Below are 22,056 nucleotides of genomic sequence, written 5' to 3' on the forward strand. Positions count from 1 at the left end.
ATGGTGGTGCCCCCACATCCCCAACCACAGGCACTAGCGCTGCCCATGGGTGGGGATAGGGCACGTGACGAGGATGCCTGGACCCAGCTTGTGGACACATTTTTCACCTAAACTCCCACCCCTGCGGGGTGCACACAGGCCTGGCACATACCAGGTGACAATCGATGATGATAAAGAGACAGTCAACTTTCACAACCTTACCACCCTGAGATTGTTGCCATGGAAGTGCCACATTGTGTCCATCCCTAGCTACTTAAACACAAGTAATCCTGGGTGACCAAAAGGCACACATGCAAGGTGTGAATCACACACACCTGCAAAACAGGCCATGACCATCACTGGTATGTCACTCAAACCCTCCCAAAGCACAACATGACATGGCAAGCAATAGCCATACACCAACACGGTACCAATAAGGTACACATTGCCATGTGAAAAATGTAAATTGGCATCAGACAATGATGCCTGGCATGGAATCAGATGAAATAATTGACCAACAACCTCCCACCCAAAAGATGTCATACCCAAATGCATTCCAAAAGTCAAAGTTGTAACATAACAATGAACACCTGTCTACATGCACATTGTGCATTGAAAAATCAACACTGCAGCTTCTGTGTGCTGTGTCCACTTCCTGCAACATAATGCTCAGTGCACAGCACAGTTAACAGCCATTGCATGTGATGCACACCCTGAGCATCACATCTAAGCGACAAATCACTTCAAAAAGCAAATTAGGCATTTACAGGATCCATAATTGGTCATAGGACATGTGCTGCATGAACACAGTGGGCACCAGAAGGAAAACCGAGTGTACACGTGGACATGGAAGGGTGGTTGTACATGTAGTGCATTATAGTGCGAGTGTGTGGGTCAGTAGGAACATGCACTCAACATATGCATGTGTAATCAAGTGACCATCAGTGTCCTCTACACATCACATGGGAACATTCACCATGTGTACACCCCAGCATGTCAAACCACAACTATCCCCTCACACCTGAAAGGTGAACACAACACATGAACAGGCATTGATCAGCAGAACACATCATGTACATAGGATACCACAATTACAATGTCAGGGTGCCCATCACACTGCAGGGCAAGGCAACTATCATCAACCAAGCACCACCCCTCCCTCACAAATCACCATACCCACTGAACAACTGCACCGGGGTTATGGAGACTTCATCCTTGAATTTCACCTCGCCAAAGGATCACCCTTCACCTTTGTCACCATCTCCCACCTTGTGTGTAAAAAGTTGCCTGCACCCTCAGAGTCCACCTTGATTTGCAAAAACACTACATCCAAGAGAACTCAAAGCAGGCCAACACAGAAGCCAAGCAAAAAGCCTGCAGGCAGAAAAACTAACCTCCAGTAGATGACTTGAAGTAGCAGTACCTCACAAAGGCCAAGTACTACCACAATGATGTAACAACCAAGGTAGCACAGTAAAACAATGTCACAACAGGATGTGTACCATGTGTGGTACATAACATAGAATGAAGCACCACAAACGGATGTGTACTGTCACTGCTCCCGTGTACAGGTGCAGGAGTGGCATGAACCAACCAACCCCACCGTGGTCTGGGCGGCTGCAAGGTCAAACTCACACAGGCCTCTGAGACCCTGGTGGGGAAGGAGGGTCAGGTATATGGAGTTGGGACAGCCGTTGGCATACTGGATAACCGGAATGAGGGGCAGGAAAAGGGAGTAGGATTAACACGGAAAAGTAGGGAATGGCCAAGAATGTAGTACTCACATTAATACATACACAATCATACCAAACTTGTTCATCATAAACATAGCAGCAATTCACTGAAATGGAAGTCAAAGAGAAACTTATCTCTGGGGTGAGTGCTGGCCTCCTGCCTGCGCACTCTCAGGTCCGTTAACAGGAGCACTTCAATGCTGCAAAGAGAGCCACAGTTAAAAATCTGTGTGTGCCCATAACACACAAACACACCAGCAAATATGCCCCAAAGTAACAAACTACTCTACAAACAGACAATCTGGTGTGGATGCTTCGTACCCATACGTAACATTACTCCAATGATGGTTCATACACAGTCAATGCAGTAAGTCAGGCGCCGGTGGGTGCGTGCCAAATGGAACACCAATGTGTCACGAATCACACAACATGCAATGTTTCCTGGGTAAGCAGACAGACGCATATAGCAAGGTATGACTTCCAAACAAGTCGTGTTCCACCATGACCCAAATAAAGTAGGCAGTTCATGTTTCAAATTGTACATGGAAATGAAATGCACTGCACCCGAGTCTGTCCCTTGCCGTCTGTCCCTGTCAGCTGCTTCTTTCCATGTCTCGGAACGCTACATGGGTGATACAAGTGCCTCAATGGACCATGGTGGACCGGAGGGAATGTACCACTGCCCCTGCAGGTGCCCCAGACAACCTTACAATCAACTAGCCATGAGTCCACCAACACATCTGAGCTGCATTGTGCTTTTCAACACCAATATTCGTCCAAGCTCACCCTCAGTGCTGCTCCTAAGCAAGCATGTGCAACTGGCCTGGTGGAAGGTTTGCTGTGTTGTGGCCCCCCTGTGCTGCTCACCTTGCCTGGAGTCCCTTGAAACACGTCAGCAGTTTTCGGATGTATGATTGCAATCCCTGTGCCTCTGCTTGCGCACACATGTGCATGTGGACACCACCAAACGTGTCCATATTCCAGATGTCCAATGGCCCATGTCTGCTGGCAAAGGTGGTCTGGAGGCTCATCCCTCTGCAGAAAGGGCATGCAACACATGATTAATGCATTAGATTCATCTGTGTGTGTCTCTTCAGGCATCACATCACTGGACCATGTCAGAGACGTACATCAGAAATCACACCACAGTCCATCTTTCACAGCCAAAGTGTGGAACACACTATCTACGGCATGAATTGCAACAAGCACATGTACAGTAAAGATAAGAAACATACTACACAATGCATAGCAATGAATGTACACATGAATCATGAAACACCCCATCTAGCAAAAGCAGAACACCCCAATCATCCCCACTAGGGGTGTTAACACAAGTTCCACAGCAGCAGACATGCCACAGATATGACAGTACAAAGCCCTTGTGTAATAGGCTGTTACACCGAACCATCCTTGCGAGCCCATGGATAAGGGAAGCAGGAGTGGCATATGTGAGTCAAGGACCCCAAGCAGCAAACACATACACAAGACAAGCCTGAAGGCCCCAGCTGGAACAGACAGTGGATGCTTTCAAAAGCCACAAAGCACCACACTGTCACATGAATGCACAATAGACAAGCAATTTTAAACTATATTAACTAATTACACTAACTACATAAAAACCTACTTTACCTAATTAAACTAACTATCAAACAGAAACTTAACTAACTAAACTAAAAGAAAAATCAAAAATGACCACATACAACCCGCGGGGGGGGAACCCTGGAGGGGGGAGGTACAGGGTGCTGCTCAACACCCACATGCGATGATGCTGAGCCAAAAAAAGAACCTCCTTGGGCTCAACGCCTGCACAGCCTGACCTATGTGGGAGATAGATGGTCGTCCGAGTCTGGCTCATCCTGAAAAGGTTGACGAGGCACAGTAGCCTGGCCATGCCAAGCCGCAGCTTGCCCCTTGTCAGCAGCAAGTCTGCCGGACGGGTGAGCCTGGTTCTGTGTGGCGATGACTTGTAGGTCTGCATGCAGAACCGCCCGTGATACACGTGCTTCCTCTTGCAAGGTAGCATGTGTAACACGGAGTTCCTCCTGTAAGGCCTGGCTGGACAACCGCTGCACCTCCCGGCAAGCCTGTAGCTCAGCCGAGATGGTACACTCAAGCTGTGCAAACCTCTCCTCTGCCCGCTCCCTCTGGGACATCAGAAGGACACCCAGAGTGTATTTGAGGGAAGCATACTCCTCCCTCAGGGCCTCCATGTGTGCCTCTGCGTGAGCAGCAATTGCTTGATGCAGAGACGACATTTCAGCCTGGCGTGCCCTGTCTGAGGCCGCCATGCCCAGCCTGAGCGAGCGGGCCGTGCACTGTGCCGCCTACTGCTGGAGAAGCACCTGCCTAGCAGGGGCAGCACGGATCGGGCCACACGCTCCATGCTCTCAGTGATGTTCTCCATTGCTGACCCCTTCCGTTCTGAATTGGCAGTCATGTCTTGCTCCCACTCAGTATACAGCGGTTGCATGCAGCGACCGCGTTGCAGGGCTTGACCCCTGTGGGACCCAGGGACCGGTTGTCCTTGTCGTGTTGGCACCACCCGCGGCTGCACGACTACATGCCCCCGTCGACGTGATGTCCCAGGCACATCAGTGACTGGTGTGGAGGGTGACCCTGCGTCCGGATCCACCACGGGCGGAGGTTCCAAGACTGTCTGACCCCTCAGTGCAGGTGTCACCCCTGACACATGGACCTGATGCTCATCCAACTCGACATGGACGTCAGAGTCGTCATGAGGGTTGGACTCATAGGCAGCCAGAGACAAGATTGCCTGTAGCACTTGGGGGTTTTCGTGGCCTGCCACCCCATGACCCCCACTTGTGCCGGGGTGATGTAGTGATACCAACCCTGTGCCTGGTATGACTGTGCCTGGTATGACAACACCATCCTCCGGCTCCATTGCATCATCATCTGAAAAATAGAGAGAAAAAAGGTCACTACACGTGTCAGAAGCACACAACACACACACACACACCGACAACATCAGGCAGACATGTGACACACAAAATAGAACCTGGCATGCATGCTGGGTCAACTTGGAATTGCTTCTGTGATCAGACCTGGTGAAAGGTGGCAGTTTGCATTGAAGTGGGTCTATGCAGTGCAGCCAATGTGTATGTTACTCACTACCTACATGTATAAGTACTTCATGGTGTGTGTCAGAAAATGTGAAGGCAGTGCAAGGTCAACTTCAGGCATCATGTGCAATGTGCATTCAATGGGTAGCATATCTACAAGCAAAGCACCCCTCCACCCAAGTGCAAAAGCATGGATGCGTAGCATATTATCAAAAGGCTGACCATAGACCTGTGCATTGACAGGCAGTGTTGACTAGGATCAACAGCTTCATGTGAGTCAAGTGACAACACTGCAAATGATGATGGGACAGTAAGCAGGACACATGATGAAACGTCTGGAGGCCACCACCGTGTGAAGAGGACACTACACCAGTTGGACAGCGTCATTGGCCATGAAACAGGCTGAGGCATGTGACCCACCCAGATTGTCAGATCCTAAACATGTGTGCAACGCAGTACTGAGCCACAGTAGACATGGGAAGGCTGATGAAATGCCATGCAATGTATGTCACCCAGGACTTGTATTACAGTGATCAGCCAGTCAAGGACACATAGGGGCATGCGTGCAATGCACATGAATCATGAATGGGCACTCATGTCCCTGCAGGGCATCTGACCTCTGCACAGTACAAGTGAGATGCCCTGCATCAAGAACTAAGGCTGTACCACACAGCATATGTCTGGCAGATTGGTTGCAGGAAGTTAGCATGTACACAGGACACATTAACAGGGAAGTACCCAATGGCAATATTGAAGCAGACCAGTGCAAAGGTGGAATTGGGGTGCAGAGCGGGGGGTTGAGGGGCAACGAAGCATGCCTACATGGAGTACCCGCATGCAGGCAGAGGACACATGCACATCAGTCATGCTATGACATTGTGCCTGGGCTGAGAGGAAGATCTCCCCACGCTACATGCAGAAGGGCCAGTGAGCTGGGACATGGACCGGAGGGGCATACTGGTAACCAGCATGTGAGTAGGGTGCAATAGTGTTGATGCCAACAGTCCCCGTCTGCTCCACATGTCCACCATCCAGCAGAGCAGACATGCATCACGGAAGCATTGCATTACTTGCACATACGAAACATGTACACATCACATCTAGTGGCAATCATGCACAACACATCCCACAAGTAAAACACACACGTCCTTAACAAACAAGTATCAACACTCACTGGACTGGGCATCAAAGTCCGGCATCTCTCCCACTCCTTCGACCGATTCAGATGGTATGAACTCCATAACCAGTGACTCATGTGGAGTGAGGACTTCCTCCTCTGGTGCAGGCCCACCGCCAGTCACCAGAGTCAAGTTGTAATTTGAGGCACGCTCAGCCTTTGCGCTGCGTTTGATGTCATTCCAACGCTTTTTGCACTCTTGCGCTGTGCGCACCTCATGGCCGAATGCACTGACATGTTCCGCAACATGCTTCCAGTGGGTATCACGTTGGGCAGCCATAGTCTGACTATTGGCACTCACTAGCAGGTCACGGCTGTGGCCCCGCACGTAGCCCATGAGGAAGTCCAGTCCAGTTCCTGGTTGCAGAAAGGCTTCTTCCTCAACGTGCAGGAGGTCGTGGCTGTGTGTGAGGTCCCAGCCTGTGCTGCAGGTGCAACCTTCCTCCTCTTGGATTGTGGCTCAGACCCTGGCTGGCTAATGTCACCCTGACCAATATGGCCAGTGGGTTTGGTGGATTGAGCCAAGGGAGTGGCAGGTGGAGGGACGACCAAAGGCCTGACTTCTGTGCAGCTGGGTGCCCTCTAATGGACCCTGCGCAACAACATCCGCTGTGGCAGGGTCATTGACCGCAACTGTCCTGTTGGCAGACTCACAACCGGGGTGTTGTTGGGTGCATCTGCCCCTGGACTTGCCAAAACACCCGGCTGTTTGGGGCAGCAGATGACATAACTGCCCCAGGGACACGTGTCTTGGTCAGGGCAGCCCTGCGTGCCCCTATGGTTTCCCTCCTGGCCTATTGGAAATCTTCCAAGGGCTCCTCAAGTGCCAACGCAGGCTGTGCTGGCAGACCCTGAGCCTGGGTGGCGGTGTCCACAGCTGCACCTGCAGCTACCACTACCCTTGGGCCCGTGGCAGGCAATGGAATGGACTGCTGGGTCACACAGGCGCCAGTGCCAGATGCAGAAGCTGCATCTCCCGGAACCACAGGGGGTGGTGGCATGACTGCACCGAAACATGGCACGACATCGTGCTCAAGTGGCACACCCCTGCCTCTTCCCCCTCCGCAGCTGCCCTGGACACCCTGAAGTCCCCCTACTCCCTGGTCACCCCGGCCACGTCCCTGACCACGCCCGCCACGAGGAGTACGCCCAGCTGAGGCGCCCCTCACCTTTGGTGTCCTCCCAACCATATAGTTGTGCCGGCACAGATGGAGTAGTGCCAATGGGAGGTGTACACCACAATTGACCTGGGCAATTAGGGTCAAGGGGGTGGGAAGCAAGATGTTAACAGCCCCCCTGCACCTGCAATGCTGTATGTGACCCCGGTGATGTAGTGACGGGTCACGCAATGCTCAGGCACCCCAAAACTGCTGGAAAACTGTGCACGCAACCCTGCAGCCTACGTGTGTGGAATCAACCTCCCGCGGTGGCACCCAGTAACACAAAAAACGCGTACGCGTGGGACACGCAGGCTACTATGACATCAGAAATGTGCTAGGGGCCTTTCCTCGAATTACACGCTGATGTGCAATTTTTTCACTTGCCAAATCACTCTGTATCAAGCTGGCCACGCGAAAACACACGGAAGACCACGCTCCTGCCCTGAAGGCCATTTTCCTGCCCCCAAGAGCCCTGAGCACGCTCCCAACTGCCATCTGCTGCTGCCTGCCTGCCTGCTGCCCACGTGCCCTGCTATTTGCTGCCTGCACATCAGCCAGGGGTGCAGTTGCTGTGACCACCCCTGCTGGAACTGAAGACTCCTGACTGGGATAACATCGCTCCACAGCCCAGCCCCAGGACCCAGTTGCCAACCCACACCTGCCTCAGGGGTTGCCATGTCGGGCACACCACCATCTGAGACCAATGGCAACACCCAGCAAGAGAGGCAGAGGGCCACCAGCTTCATTGCCACCGAAGTTGGTGTCCTGGGGAGCAAGTCCTCGGGCAGTATGATGCCCTCTTCAGAGGTTTGCGTGCCAACAAGGAAGGACGGACCAGGATCTGGACGGACATTGTGACTGCCATCAACGCAGAGGGGGTGGCAGTCCACAAATTCCAACATGTCAAGAAGCGCTGGGAGGACTTCAGGTCCAGGACCCTCAACAAGGCCCGACACCTCTTGAAGGCAGCGGATGCTAAGGGGCGCTGGGGCCACCTGTCGGAACACCTGATGTTGGTCCTGGAATACATATGACCAGCGCTCCACGTCCAGGTCCTTGAGAGGCAGACCCGTCTGGAGTCGAGCAGTAAGTGTACATGCATACTGATTGGAAGCTGTGCGTGTGGTGGTGTGCCAGTAGTGTGCAGGTTGCACATGTGGTTTTGTAGGGCCATGTATGGATGTGTATGTATAGGGCCATGAGGCTAACACATGTGAGTCCTCTCATGTGTGAGACACATGGATGGTGTATGTGTGGGTAAGCATGCAGGCCAAATGCATATGTGTGAGCACACATGTTTGAATGACTGTGTATGTAAGTTGGCATGGTAGTGGTGTCACACATGGATGTTGGTTCCAGCTGCATGTATCTGCACCGTGTACATGTGCATGTGTGTGTATTTGACAAGGGTGCAACAGTGATGCAACATGGATGCATGTGACACTGATATGTAGAAGGATGATTTCCAGATGTGACATGGATGCCAATCTCATCACTGTGACAGTTGGTGGAGGTGTACACATGCATGTAAGTGTGGTGGCGTGTGTACATGTCTAGTGCACTCCCTGTGTTTCATGTAATCTCTGGCTCATCTTTGGCTGCTCATGTTGTATGTGTATGGATGGTGCTGGCTGTTGGGATATGGCTGTGGAATAGCTCATGTGTGCGATTTCAAATGACATGTGTGTTGCGGATTATGATGCCATGTCTGAAGTTTGACACTGCCACTCATGTGGAACTGTCATGTGTGTATCAGTCCATTGTACAGTGCCCTGATGCCTGTCTCCTATCTATCCCTGTCTGCAGCATCAACTGATGAAGAGTGCGGAGAGGGTGCTGTGGAGCCCAGCGGCAGGGATCGCACCGCCAGCCGGAGACGCAAGGCCCGGCTCCCCTCCGAGGTTGTCATCTCGTCGGGGAGTGAGGAGTCTGGTGCCATGTCCCAGGCCGCAGCTGCCGAGGGTAGGTCCAAGAGGCGGAGGTCGGAGTTGGACTCCTCGGCAGCAGAAGGGGCAGCTGAGACCCCACAGGGTCCGACGGAGGAAGATGGCACGGAGTCATCCAGGTTGGTGGGGGGTTTGGTGGAGGAGGAGGCCATGCAAGGGACAGAGACGGGGTCTGGAGGTGGGGATTCCACTGGTGCTAGTGGTACAGTGCAGGGGCAGGGACAGGAGGCAGCAGAGGCTGCCATGGAGGTGCCTGTGTATAATCCTTTCCCCGATCCTGTCATTGCATCATCCCGCACCAGCAGGGATGCCTACGTCCAGATCCGTTCTCAGGGAGGGGATTGGCTTACACCAACTGGCCTTCCTCTCCCTGTGGATGTGGCTATCCGGCACCGGGTTGAGCTTGTCCTGGGTGGGGTGGCGTTGCGTCAACGGGCCATGCGAGCTGACCTACAGTCTTTCCATGAGGAGACTGCACGTCTTCTCGCATGGCTCGTTGACTGCGTTGACCCACTGGGACAGCTCACCAGGGCCGGATTCCTCAGTTTTCTGGACCTTGTTCCGACCCCGTCCTCAACTGAACCCCCTATGCGCCAGTTGTCCTCCGTGCCATCTTCCCACCCATGTGTCACCTGGGTGCCCTGTGGAGATGCCTCTGACCCTGTGGCCAGGCTGGTGGAGGACACATCCCTGCCACAGTCGGGAGTCAAACATCCAGCAGGGGTGGCCACCTCAACAACTGCACCCCAGCCGGAGGAGGATGTGCAGGCAGCAGGAGCCAGGGCACAGGCAGAGGCACAGCAGCAGCAACAAAGTGGGAGCCATGATGGCTCGGGGCCTTCAACATCGGAGGGGCAGGCATCGGCCAGAGGGCAGGAGGACCCAGGACGGGAAGTGTCTTCCGTGTGGCAGCGGTTGGGCCATGCTACAGATGCGGAGTGGCAGCGGGCGGAAGAGGCTCACGATGGTCAGGACGGAGAACTCCATGCTTAGGGCCCTGAGGCGGGCTGAGTGTCTCGAGGCCATTTGCAGGGACCTGGAGGTCCAGATGTCATCATCCCTGCGAACGCTCTGGGCCATGGAAGAGGACCGCCTCCGGGACATCGAGCAGGAGTTCGATGATGCCCTGGCCCGGGAAATCAGAAAGTGAGCCGTTGGACTAGCCCGCTGCCATTGTAAATAGTTATATAGTGTTAGGTTTCCTTTTGTTTTTCTTTTCATTTGGGGCGCTTGGACAATGCCCCACCCTTTTGTATATAGTTGTTCATTATGTAGGGTTTTTGTAGGTTTCCTTTCAATGGTTGGGCTCAGGGACCCTGGATTTGTACTTTGTATATAGTTGCACAATGGATTTCACTTCATTTGCCTTTTTTTTAACCATGGATCAATGGATTTTTCTTTTTTTTCACTTTGGATTTGATTTGACGGACAGACTCTTTGGACCCATTTGCTTTTGGATTGATTTTTATCCTGGTTTTACACATCTTCTTTTTCCTATTTTGGACATGCAGCTTTTTATTTATTATTTACATTATTGTGTGATTTCATTTCATTCCCTTGCTTTTGTGTGTAATACATTTTTATTTGATACTTCATTGTGTGGTATGCTTTCCTTGGTTTCCTGCATGTCACGATGCATGTTTTCTCATTCACTTGCACCCATTGTGTATGTGTGATGGACATGTATTGATGTGCATACTTGCCATTTGGGATGTTTCATGTGATGGGGATTTCAATGTGGGGTGTATGTAATACTTGGTTGTGTGTTTCGACTGGGGTGGCGTGGGGTGGGATATGGGTGGCCATTAGGCCCATGATTGTTGATCGTGATGACATGTTGTGGGGGACATGAGTGGGGGCCGGCTGGCAGGTGCCCCGCACTGCTAGGGGGTGGGGGTGCAGGGGGACATGAGTGGGACATGAGTGGGGGCCTGCTGGCAGGTGCCCCGCACTGCTGGGGGGTGGGGTGCAGGGGGACATGAGTGGGACATGAGTGGGGGCCTGCTGGCAGGTGCCCTGCACTGCTGGGGTGGGGGTGCAGGGGGACATGAGTGCGACATGAGTGGGGGCCTGCTGGCAGCTGCCCCGCACTGCTGGGGGGTGGGGGTACAGGTGGACATGAGTGGGACATGAGTGGGGGCCTGCTGGCAGGTGCCCCACACTGCTGGGGGCTGGGGGTGCAGGGGGACATGAGTGGGACATGAGTGGGGGCCTGCTGGCAGGTGCCCCGCACTGCTGGGGGGTGGGGTGCAGGGGGACATGAGTGGGACATGAGTGGGGGCCTGCTGGCAGGTGCCCTGCACTGCTGGGGTGTGGGTGCAGGGGGACATGAGTGGAACATGAGTGGGGGTGTGCTGGCAGGTGCCCTGCACTGCTGGGGGGTGGGGGTGCAAAGGGACATGAGTTGGTGATCAGTGGTGCAAGCGGACAGGCGGCTTGGCTGGGGTGCATGCCCATGGTGGATGGGCTGCCTGCGGGACATGACCAGGGGTTTGGGGTAGTCCCCTGTGGTGTGGTCTTCCTGCAGGGGCCGTGGAGGGTCTAGAGGGAACACCTGGGAGGACCCACACTGCCAATTCACATGTAGGACTCCCTGCGCACACCCAAAATTCACGTACACCGCTCTGACAGCAAAATCGCGTGTGAAACTTCCCGCGAACCCCAGTAATACACGTACCCCACTCGCACAGGGCCTATCGCGTGTGAAACTTCATGGGAACCCCAGTAATACACGGACCCCACTCGCACATGGCCTATCATGTGTGAAACTTCATGGGAACCCCAGTAATACACGTACCCCACTCGCACAGGGCCTATCGCATGTGAAACTTCACGAAAACCCCAGTAATACACGTACCCCACTCCACAGGGCCTATCGCGTGTGAAACTTCACGTGAACCCCAGTAATACACGTATCACACTCGCACAGGGCCTATCGCGTGTGAAACTTCACGCGAACCCCAGTAATACACGTACCCCACTTGCACAGGGCCTATCGCATGTGAAACTTCACGGGAACCCCAGTAATACACGTACCCCACTCGTGCAGGGCCGATCGCATGTGAAACTTCACGCGAACCCCAGGAATATTGCCCCTGTGCGAGCGAGCCGGGTACGTATAGTTCTGGGGTACAGCGTGAAGTTTTACACGTGAAAGGGCCCTGTTGAGCAGAGTACATGTATTCCTGGGGTTCGCGTGAAGTTTCACCCGCGATTTCAGCAGGGTACGTGTATTACGGGGTTCGCGTGAAGTTTCACCCGTGATTTCAGCAGGGTACATGTATTACGGGGTTTGCGTGAAGTTTCACACGCGAAAGGGCCCGGTTCAAGCGGAGTACGTTTATTTCAGGTTTGCGCGGCAAGTTTTACACGCGAAAGGGCAACACCCGTGCACAATACGTCACAGACGCGCTTACGCGCTAACGGCCTTTCGTCCAATGATATCGCGTACGTGTGATGACGCGCTTACGCGCTAAGGGCCTTTCCTTGAATTACACGCTGACGTGCAAGATTTTCACGTGCCAAATCACTCTGTATCAAGCTGGCCACGTGTACACACACGGAAGACCACGCTCCTGCCCTGAAGGCTATTTTCCTGCCCCCAAGAGCCCCGAGCACGCTCCCTCCAACCATCTGCTGCTGCCTGCCTGCCTACTTCCCACATGCCCTGCTATTTGGTGCCTGCACGTCAGCCATCTGCATGGGTCCATTTGCTGTGTCCATCCCTGCTGGAACAGAAGCCTGCCAAAAGTGGAACAAAGGGCTCAACCTTTGGTTTTGGAGTTACAGAGGCGAACACATATGCCATTTTAAAAACCGAGTTCTGGCAGAAAATACCAACCGGTGAATTCATTTTAATTTAATAAACCGGCGGTATGACCGAGGCTACATAGAAAAAGTATTAGCCTTGAACAATGGGAAAATCCCATAGGAATATATTCGCAGTTGAATATAAAAAATAGTATCCACTGCCACCAGCCAAAACTCGACGAGGGGGGACGGGACAGTGCCCCCTCGAACAACACACCCAGGGGTAATCAAATTGCCCCTACCAGTACGTCCACAATAGGATGGTGTGTACTGGTTCTGTTAGTAAATTTAGGTCTAGTAAAGCCAATGGTGACTTTACATGCCCTGGGAAACAGTAGTCAGTCCAGGGTATGGAATCTATGGTGGGGGTCACCTAGGACACCCCAGTGTTACGGCACGGAGGGTGCTGTGTAACAAACATAGCAAAACACATGAGACCCTCCGGAGTAAAAGACCCCATAGTCCATAGAACACATTAACATTCAAAGAAATACCACAAATCATGTCCAAGAGTGGTAGAAAAACAGTCTCACTCTTGGCAGGATGAAAAAAAACAAACTCCAGAAATCCAGCAAAGCTGCTGGGGGACTCACTAGGTTAGGAAATTCAGCCTAAACATAGAATTCTCCCTAACAGGGGTGCAAGGGGACATGAGTGGGGGCCTGCTGGCAGGTTCCCTGCACTGCTGGGGGTGGGGGTGCAGGGGGACATGAGTGGGACATGAGTGGGGGCCTGCTGGCAGGTGCCCTGCACTGCTGGGGGGTGGGGGTGCAGGTGGGCATGAGTGGGGGCCTGCTGGCAGGTGCCCTGCACTGCTGGGGGGTGGGGGTGGGGTACAGGGGGACATGAGTGGGACATGAGTGGGGTCCTGCTGGCAGGTGCCCTGCACTGCTGGGGGGTGGGGGTGCAAGGGGACATGAGTTGGTGATCAGTAGTGCAAGGAGACATGTGGCTTTGCTGGGTGGCATGCCTGCGGGACATGACCAGGGGTGCAGGGTAGTCCCCTGTGGTGTGGGCTGCCTGCAGGGGCCATGGAGGGTGTACAGGGAACACCTGGGAGGACCCACACTGCCAAATCACGTGTAGGACTCCCCAGCACCCCCGAAATACATGTACCCTGCTGAAATCGTGTGTGAAACTTCCCGCAAACTCAGTAATACACGTACCCTGCTCCAATCGCATGTGAAACTTCACGCGAACCCCAGTTATACACGTACCCTGCTGAGATCACGGGTGAAACTTCCCGCGAACCCCAGTTATACACGTACCCCACTCGCACAGGCCCTTTCGCGTGTAACACTTCACGCGCACCCCTGAATACACGTATGCAGGCCAATCGCGAGTTAAACTTCCCACGCACCCCTGAAATACACGTACCCTGCTGAAATCGCGTGTAACACGTCACGCGCACCCCTGAAATACATGTACCCAGGCCAATCGTGTGTAAAACTTCCCGCGCACCCCTGAAATACACATACCCTGCTGAAATCGCGTGTGAAACTTCCCGCGCACACCTGTAGTACACGTACCCTGTTGAAATTTTGTGTGAAACTTCCCGAGCACCCCTGAAATACACGTACCCTGCTGAAATTGCATGTAAAACTTCACGCGCACACCTGTAATACACGTACCCTGCTGAAATCACGTGTAAAACTTTGCACGCAATCCAGTAATACACGTTCCCCGCTTGGCTTTGCTGTTTGGCAGCCCGGTAAACTGGTCCTGGGTTAGTGCAGCCCTTTGCGCTGGATTGGGGATTTTGATGGCTTTTCCTTGTGCTAGGGGCGTTCTTGGGGGTGTAACTGGCGTTGCTGCAGGGTCGCTGTGCCACTCTGCTCCACAGCTGCTTTTGGAAGCTAAAATCCATGAATACGCTGTGTGCGGAAATCGATTTTTAGCGCACGCGGCTGGCACAGACTATTGCACGCGCACACTGTGTGCCAGCTGCGTGCACCACTTTATGAAATACCCCCTAAATAGTTTAGAAAAATCAATCTCAAACACAGCAGGCTTGGAAAAGATATTAAAATTATCCTTAAATTGCAGAGTAATACTTAAACGTAACCTTGACGTGGACCAAGGACTAGTTAATGGAGCACTGGGTACAGTTGTTGGCTTTCAAACATACCCATGTGACAACAAAATTCAGTTTGTCAATATTCTCTTTGACAAACTTTCAGAAGTGAAAAGGATAGGACGCTCAACAGCTTGATTCCATCTCTTCAAAGACATGTATGTATGCAGAGAACAATTTTCTCTAACTCTTGCATACGCAGTCACCATTCATAAATCACAAGGTCTTACCCTAGACAAAGCAATGATAGACATTGGTAACACAGTCTTTGAAGAAGGCATGAGCTACGTAGCACTATCACGCTTACGTACACTTGACGATCTATTTCTAATCAACTTTGATGCAAGTAAAGTAAACGCTGATATTCCTTGCATTTTAGAATACAATAGACTTCGCTCACTATACACCCCCCATCTAAACACATATTCTGTACCACAAAAAGTAAAACGTTGTAAAAGAAAACTAAATCAAACAGAAATGCAACAGGATGTCACTGCAAATCCTCCAAAGAGAGTAAAAGAAACTAAAACTTCATCAAGTACCACAAACATAAAATAACCCATTAGGGAAAGTAATCCAGGTACTTCATCAAAGAAGGAAGACAAACTAAAAAAAAAATCAATCAGATACAGAACTACCTGGTCCATTTAAACTCTCAAATATAGTTGGAGTAAGTTGCTATGCAAATGTAGCAATGAATATTCTATTTCAATTGCCACCAATTGTTGACAACATTTACTTACACAGTACAGACCAATTGTGTTTGCAAATGTTAGTACTTCACAGAAATGCAACAAACAATCCTGATAACATGTATAGTGTTTATCGAATAAGACAACAATTGGACTACTGTGCTGGAATGGTTAAATTCACTATAAACTTACAGGAATATCCACAAGAATTTCTAATGTACTTACTACAAGTACTGGAAAATAAAAACATACCTATGAATGAAATCTTTCAGATTTCATACATGTGGAAACATGCATGCACTCTCTGCAACAATGTGAAACAAGAACAAATCCCCAATGAACACTTCATATATATATCAATACCTAATTGTGAATCCATTCCATTTCAGCATCTTGTACAAAATGCAAACCATGGTAGATTATGTACTACCTGCAATTCGGATAATCGCTCCACGTTACTAATACAAACACATAGTAAATACGTAATACTAATGTTTCTAGGTTATAAAGCAGATGGTACCAAAAACAACTGCAAGCTGACTGGATTGACACATGGTCAAGTATAACTTGGTACGAAAACCTTCACAACAATAGGTATAATCTACAATGCAGGAGCCGCAACCAATTCATTGCACTACACTGCATATATAAAAAAGAAATGTGGATGGTTTGAATGTAATGATAGTACCATTACTCTAAAGCAGAGATTACCAGCAAATCTTTCAAACGCTTATTTAATGTTCTTAAAACCAAAATGCAATAACTAAACTGTACTTAAACCTTAAGTAAACTTGTAGTAAAGAAATATAAACTGTTAGAATATTCCAAAACCTATCTAACTGCCCAAAGATTCTACAACAACTAATCAGATAAATGAATACGACTAAATTAGAGCAAAGAATAGACAGTTAGAATACGCCAATTGGTATCTAACTGTCACAAAATCTTACAATATCCAAACAGATAAATCAATACCACTACAATATATAAAAACATAGACAGTTAGAATACGCCTACTGGTACCTAACTGCTCAAAACTTTTACAATATCCAAACAAATAAATGATATGTGACTGCCCCAAAAAACTGCAACACGCCAATATATACATCATTAGTCAGAAACAAGTGAACACTGAAAACAAACAAACAAATAAACTGTGCATAACAGAAAAAGTTTTTTTTTAAATCCAAAATGTTCTTTTTCTCCCACAGACCCAATGATTATAGCAACAAACACAGAAACTGAGCAAATTGCACAGTGCTCTGGTTTGCAATGTACTAAATATGAGGGTTAAAAAAATGTTGATTATTCAATGTAATAAGTCATTACAAAATGCCAATACTAACATGCTCTTTTCTTTTATCACAGAAATGAAAAAGAAATACATGTACTCAAGTTACTAAACCAAACAGTAAGTATATTATAATAAGTACAACCATCACAGCATATCACACCCATAGTGGCTTATAACTTTGTTTCTTATAAATTTGTGTTTGATCCCAAAGTTATAAGCCACTATTAGTGTGATATGCTGCGGTGGTTGTGGCCAGGGCATAGAGTCTTCGGTGCATGGCCAAATGGCCATGCACCCAAGACTCTATGCCCTGGCCACAACCACCGCAGCTATCACACCCATAAAGTCAAACATTTCAACGATGGCCTATGGGAACTTTTAATGTCCGTGGACATAATGAGTGTTCTTAGAACACTTTCAACTTGCCAGCGAACAATACGGACAGCGACCTCGGGAAACCACCATTTTGTTTATTTACGAACATTTCAGGACACCGCTAGTGTTCTTAGAACACATTCAACTTGCCACTGAACAATACAGACACTATCCTCAGGACACCCCCATTTTGTTTATTTACGAACGTTTCAGGACACCGCAAGTGTTCTTAGAACACATTCAACTTGCCAAAGAACAATACGTACAGCGTCCTCAGAACACCCTCATTTTGTTAATTTACGAACATTTAACGGACACCATGAGTGTTCTTAGAACACTTTCAACTTGCCAGCGAACAATACGGACAGCGTCCTCAGAACACCCCCATTTTGTTAGTTTACGAACATTTAACGGACACCATGAGTGTTCTTAGAACAATTTCAACTTGCCAGCGAACAATACGGACAGCGCCCTCAGAACACCCCCATTTTGTTAATTTACGAACATTTCAGGACACCACAAGTGTTCTTAGTACACATTCAACTAGCCAGCGAACAATACGGACAGCGTCCTCAGAACACCCCCGTTTTGTTGATTTACAAACATTTAACGGACACCACGAGTTTTCTTAAAACACTTGCAACTTGCCAGCTAACAATACGGACAGCGTCCTCAGAACACCTCCAATTTGTTAATTTACAAACATTTCAGGACACCGCAAGTGTTCTCAGAACACATTCAACTTGCCAGAGAACAATACGGACAGCCTCCCCAGGAGACCCCCACTTTGTTAATTTATGAACATTTAGCGGACACCACGAGTGTTCTTAGAACACTTTCAACTTGTCAGCGAACAATACCGACAGTGTCCTCAGAACACCCCCATTTCGTTAATTTACGAACATTTCAGGACACCGCGAGTGTTCTTAGAACACATTCAACTTGACAGTGAACAATACGGACAGCGTCCTCAGGACACCCCCATTTTGTTAATTTACGAACATTTAGCGGACACCACGAGTGTTCTTAGAACACTTTCAATTTGCCAGCGAACAATACGAACAGCGTCCTCAGAACACCCCCATTTTGTTAATTTACAAACATTTCAGGACACCGCAAGTGTTCTTAGAACACATTCAACTTGCCAGCGAACAATACGGACAGCGTCTTCAGGACACCCCCATTTTGTTTATTTACGAACATTTCAGGACACCACAAGTGTTCTTAGAACACATTCAACTTCTCAGAGAACAATAGAGACAGCGTCCTCAGGACACCCCCATTTTGTTTATTTACGAACATTTCAGGACACCACAAGTGTTCTTGGAACACATTCAACTTGCCAGCGAACAATACGGACAGCGTCCTCAGTACACCCCCAGTTTGTTTATTTACGAACATTTCAGGGCACCACAAGTGTTCTTAGAACACATTCAACTTGCCAGAGAACAATACGGACAGCGTCCTCAGGACACCCCCATTTTGTTTATTTACGAACATTTCAGGACACCACAAGTGCTCTTGGAACACATTCAACTTGCCAGCGAACAATACGGACGCATCCTCGGGACACCCACATTTTGTTTATTTACGAACATTTCAGGATACCGCGAGTGTTCTTAGAACACTTTCAACTTGCCAGCGAACAATATGGACAGCATCCTCAGAACACCCCCATTTTGTTAATGTACGAACATTTAACGGACACCACAAATGTTCTTAGAACACTTTCAACTTGCAAAAGAACAATATGGAAAGCATAATTGTGTTAATTTACAAACATTTCAGGACACTGCAAGTGTTCTTAGAACACATTCAACTTGCCAAAGAACAATATGGACAGCGTCCTCCGAACACCCCCATTTTGTTAATTTAAGAACATTTAACAGACACCACGAGTGTTCTTAGAACACTTTCAACTTGCCAACGAACAATACGGACAGCGTCCTCAGAACACCCCCATTTTGTTAAATTACGAATATTTCAGGACACCGCAAGTGTTCTTAGAACACATTCAACTTGCCAGAGAAGAATACGGACAGCGTCCCCAGGACACCCCCATTTTGTTAATTTTCAAACATTTAGCGGACACCACAAGTGTTCTTAGAGCACTTTTAACTTGTCAGCGAACAATACCGACAGCGTCCTCAGAATACCTCCATTTTGTTAATTTATGACCATTTCAGGACACCGCGAGTGTTCTTAGAACACATTCAACTTGCCAGGGAACAATATGGACAGCGTCCTCAGGACACCCCCATTTTGTTAATTTACAAACATTTAGCGGACACCACGAGTGTTCTTAGAACACTTTCAACTTACCAGCGAACAATATGAACAGCGTCCTCAGAACACCCCCATTTTGTTAATTTACGAACATTTCAGGACACCACGATTGTTCTTAGAACACATTCAACTTGCCAGCGAACGATACGGACAGCGTCCTCAGGACACCCCCATTTTGTTTATTTACGAACATTTGAGGACATCGCAAGTGTTCTCAGCACACATTCAACTTGCCAGAGAACAATATGGACAGTGTCCTCAGGACACCCCCATTTTGTTTATTTACGAACATTTCAGGACACCGCAAGTGTTCTCAGCACACATTCAACTTGCCAGCGAACAATACGGACAGCGTCCTCAGGACACTCCCATTTTGTTAATTTACGAACATTTCAGGACACCGCAAGCATTTTCAGAACACTTTCAACTTGCCAGAGAACAATACGGACAACGTCCTCAGGAAACCCCCATTTTATTTATTTACGAACATTTCAGGACACCGTGAGTGTTCTTAGAACACATTCAACTTGCCAGCGAACAAAACGGACACATATTGCGTCCTCAGAACACACCCCCTTTTGGTTTATTTAGAACATTTCAGAACAAACGTAATATCCGCAGACAAATCGAACACAACAAGAGGGTCTACCACATAAAAAAATACAACATTCAACCTATCTCATACTCTCCCACCCTCCCCAAACACTCTTGCACACCAACACACTCTACTAAATACAAATTTTAAACTAAGTTTCACCGCGCTGTCCGCGGATGTCCGCGAATCCAAGATGGCGGGTGCTACCGCTCTATGCCGTCCAATCAGTGAACACGCTGCATGTCCACGGACATGACGCAAGCTGATTGGCCAATCAGGACACTGTCCGCGGAGTGAACAGGGAAGTGTGTCCGCGGACCGAACACAGATATCACTATTTTTTTATGACCTACTTTTTGGTCATTTAAAAAAAAACTACTATACGGATTTTCACCAAATCTGCAAAAGCGTGCTTTCGGGACCAAGCCTCTACTCCTGGTCCAAATTTGGTGATAATCCGTCTAGCGGTTTGGGCTGTAGGCGCGAGCAAAGTTTTTTCCCCATTTGGTCTTGGTGAGGATTCGTCCAGGGGGAGGGAATTTATAAGCCGCCCAAAAAGTGCTCTTCCTAAGGAAACAGCAACTTAACCATAACTACATGGCCACTACCGTGGCCATGTAATAAATATATATATATATATATATATATATGTATATATATATATATATATATATATATATATATCAGGGAAAAAACATTGTTAAAGGGACGTTATGTTTAAGTTGTGCTACTAAAAACTTATGAAATTCAGTGAAAAAACTTTGTTAAAGGGACGTTATGGTTCCAAGTAAAAGCGAAAAACCCTTGAAATTCGCCAGTTATGGTAAGCTAAGCAACTATAACGCGCGCCACCATCGTGCACTGCTAAGACTAACACCCAGGACATCAAAGATGACATCACAAATGTCATTGATGACATCACTGATGACATCACATGTCTGGCTCCCCCTTTTTTCCTTTACTGACATATCTAGGCCACATGGTTTTCTTCAGTAACAGTCAGGAATTAAAAGTGGAAAAGGTAGTATATATGTAGACTTTTTTTTTTTTTAAATATTTTATTGATTTTATATTTTAGAAAACCAAACAGCACACAACACAATACAACTGTTAATTACTTACAGAAACACAAAAGAAAATACGAAAACATTCCCCCCACCCCCCATCAAGCCAGAGCCGGCTTCCTTGTATCCTCAGTCGGGGCACCGTCAGGTGGAGCATTGTCCGTAGGCCCATCTTCCGAATTCTCAGATTCGTCCAAACCCTGTTGTGGGTTGGTCATAGAGGCCACCAATTGTCGCCAGACCAGCAAGGGCCCTATCTCCACCTCGCCCCCTCTAGTGACCGCTTCAAACCATACCACGGATTCCGCCTCCGCCCACCTCACGAGGTCCGCCCACCATAGTTCCACTCTCGGCCTGCTGGCCGATTTCCAGTTCATGGCCAGAACATATGCCAGGTCCCTCACCTTGCTCAGGTGCCTAAAGTGTCTGGGCCTGGGGAAGATCCCAAGCATACACGACCAGGCCGATCTCACGTCCAACACCACTCCCCCACCTGCGAGCTTCATCTTGACCTCCTCCCAAAATCTATACACTTCCGGGCAGGCCCAAAACATGTGTAGCAACCCTGCGTCCACCTCCCCATGCCTGGGGCATTTTTGAGTGATCGAGCCTCCAAACCGTGCGATTTTCTGGGGAGTCAGGTAGGCCCTGTGAGTAATGTAGAACTGGAGTTGTTGGAGCCGTGCATTTCGGGACACCTTTTTATGATACCCCAGGACCTTCTTCCACTGACCCTCCGTCATGAGTCCACCCATCTCCTCCTCCCATTTATGCCTCAGTTGGGGCAACTC

Source organism: Ambystoma mexicanum, chromosome 6q (assembly GCF_040938575.1).
Source record: "Ambystoma mexicanum isolate Mex_15411 chromosome 6q, UKY_AmexF1_1, whole genome shotgun sequence".
Taxonomy (NCBI): domain Eukaryota; kingdom Metazoa; phylum Chordata; class Amphibia; order Caudata; family Ambystomatidae; genus Ambystoma; species Ambystoma mexicanum.